Raw genomic sequence first — 3,034 nt, 5'->3', positions numbered from 1 at the left:
GTGTGTGTGTGTGTGTGTGTGTGTGTGTGTGTGTGTGTGTGTGTGTGCGCGTATGCGTGTGTGAACTGTACTAAGACAAGACAAACACGCACGTGCATAAGCTTACCTACTCTCTAGGTCAATTGGATGGTTCTATACATACGTATACGGTTTCTCATAGACCTTATAACAATATATTTTCGTCATGCTCGAGGGGGATATCTAGCCACCATATTATAATCTAGTGTGTTATATTATTTCACTAGAACAATTATTATTTTTTTGTCGTGTAGCTATCCGACGTTTGGAACGATTCGGCGGTACGTAAATGGTAAATGTTTCGGAAAAAAAAATATCCATTTTTACTCGTGTGACCATCAAATAGATCAGTGCTTCTCAACCTTTTTCAAACTGCCCCCCCATCACTTCATTAAAATAAAATTTAAAATGATATACATGAAATGTTTATAATTGAATAATAAATAATATATATATATATAATTGTAAAATTTATGTTTAAATATAATTGAAAAGGATAATTTAAATGTTTTGAAATGTATTAATCAGTGAGATGATTGTGCTTGGTAATTAAAAGCCAAATTTTTTAAGTTTGGTTCAAAGTTTGTGAGATGAAGGCGTAAATATCCTCTTTAACAATGTCCAGTCGATTTCTTTTTTTCGTTATTAGATAATAACGCACTGCCTCTGGTATATGTAGTTTATATTTCATATCACGAATTTATTTTAGAAATCGATAAACGGGAAACAATAATTTATCTGTAATTATTACAGATAAATCTTGGTGCGTTGATTTGAACAGAAAAAAAAATTCACCGCCCTCTTATCGCCCAAATCGAGCTTACCGCCCTTCAACCACCCGAAACGAGTTCACCGCCCCTCGGTACGCCTTCACCACCCACCGAGGGGGGGGATATCGCCCCCGTTGAGAAGCACTAAAATAGATGAACGGATTACATAATCGTTCCATACCGCACTCGACCGACGGTGTAAAATAATATTGATAACATTGTACAATGCCATTGTAATGGAGTCCACAAGACGAACAATTTCTACGTGAGGGGTGTGTGTTTCCACATTTCTAACCACTGTTCTGACCATCAACTGGCCAACTGTTATTTAGCAGTGTCTTAAAAGTGATTGTGTACAGTGGCGTATTTTCAATTTTTTCTGGGGGGGGGTCCACAGTTTATACATAATTAATATAAACTATATATTATATTGTAATAGTTACGTTCTTATGCAGTTTTTGGAGGAAGTTGAACTAAATATGTAATGTAATAATCGTATAGTCTTATGTAATATTATATATATATGTACCTATATATTGTATATTATATATTATAAAGTATTGTTATAAAATAAATTCCAGTTGTCTCGATTTTTTGGCCAACTCCTCTATCACTTCATCAACAGTAATTTCAACTTCCCTGTGAATGTTTAACATACCCAATTCTGCAAATATGTAAGAATTGTTGTTCATTTTTTATTTTTTGGAGAGGTTCTGGGGGGGGTCCAGTACCTCTGGACCCCCCTCCCCCCATAAATATGCCACTGATTGTATATATATTTATAGTGTTAGGTTGTATGAATTTTTTATGTTATACTACTCGTACGATGTATACAATTAATGAATGATAATGTTATTTTTGATGATTTTTAAATGATCGTTTGATGAATAACATTAGTCAAATTTAATTTTTACAAGATCCTAATACTTAATTTACTATCGTTTATTACGTTAAATATGATCGATAGATATACATTCTATTCACACTGTAATAATCTTGATTTTCTTTTACTTAAAAGTCGCAGTCATCTGAAATTAAACTATACTTATTTTATTGTTAAAACAATCAGTTACAAGTTGTGTATTTTTTTATGTTCGTCATATTAATTAATTTAAAAAAAATGTTATTCTACTTTTGTTTTGCATCAGTATACAAGACATAATATTATTATTATGGTTTAGGATTATTGCATTGTACATCTCAAACCACACTACCAGAGTTCAAACAATATAACGCTTCCTAAAAATATTGTATTTAGTTACTTATATATCTTTGTATGTGTACTCGTATATACGTTCCAATCATAATTTCCTATTTATTTAGTGATTATGGTTCTTGAGGTATAACATGGATAATTTATATAACGTTGTAGTAGGAAACAATAGTCACTTATTATTTTTTTTTTAAGTATTAAAAGCTTAGATAACGGAAAATAATTAATTACATCACAGCACAAATACAATAATAAGTAGGATTATACACTAAATTCTTAATGGTTCTGAGAAAAATATTAACGTTAAGGACTGTGTATACGTACAGTGACGCAATCAGGATTTTTTTCGGGGCTCATTATTATTAGATAATTATCAGAATTCATTTTATTTTAAAAACTTTAATTTTAGTGCAGAGGATGGGGTAAGGTTAACCATATTTCGGATGAGTCAGGTGACAATTCTCCTCCCCTTTTTGAGCCACTAAATACGTATAAGAACGTATATTCGCAGAAATTATGACACGAAAATAAATTGCATAGCATAAAGCTTTAAACACTTACATGATATGTACATCACATTTGTGTGTGTGTGTCAATTTTTATACATAGCAGTAAATAGGAAATGTTGCTTAATATATCTTTAAAACCAATTATAACCATTTGAAAATATGCAATATTTACATTTTATAACGATATTAATTTTTCATCGAGAACCATATCATTTTTGATCATCGCTTTTTATGCATAGACTTAAAAAGAGAGATTAAACTACAACTTAGAATTAAAAGATACATATTACAACCATAATATGAAACCATATTAAGACTAAAAAACGATCAGTTCGATCAGCAATTCTTAATAAAGGAATTGTCTAGGTCCGCTCACATACACTCTAAATTATAAGAAATTATAAATTTAATTCTTAACTTGAACACAGAGACGTTCCAGGGAGGGCTTGGGTATTCTAACCTCCCCCCCCCCCCCGGAATTTTAATGAATTTAAAAAAAAAGTATTACTTTATATAATTTAAGT

Source organism: Sipha flava, unplaced genomic scaffold, assembly GCF_003268045.1.
Source record: "Sipha flava isolate LNK unplaced genomic scaffold, YSA_version1 611_pilon_pilon, whole genome shotgun sequence".
In the NCBI taxonomy this organism is placed as follows: domain Eukaryota; kingdom Metazoa; phylum Arthropoda; class Insecta; order Hemiptera; family Aphididae; genus Sipha; species Sipha flava.
The sequence above is the reverse complement of the archived record's forward strand: the minus strand, read 5'-3'. Positions refer to the sequence as shown.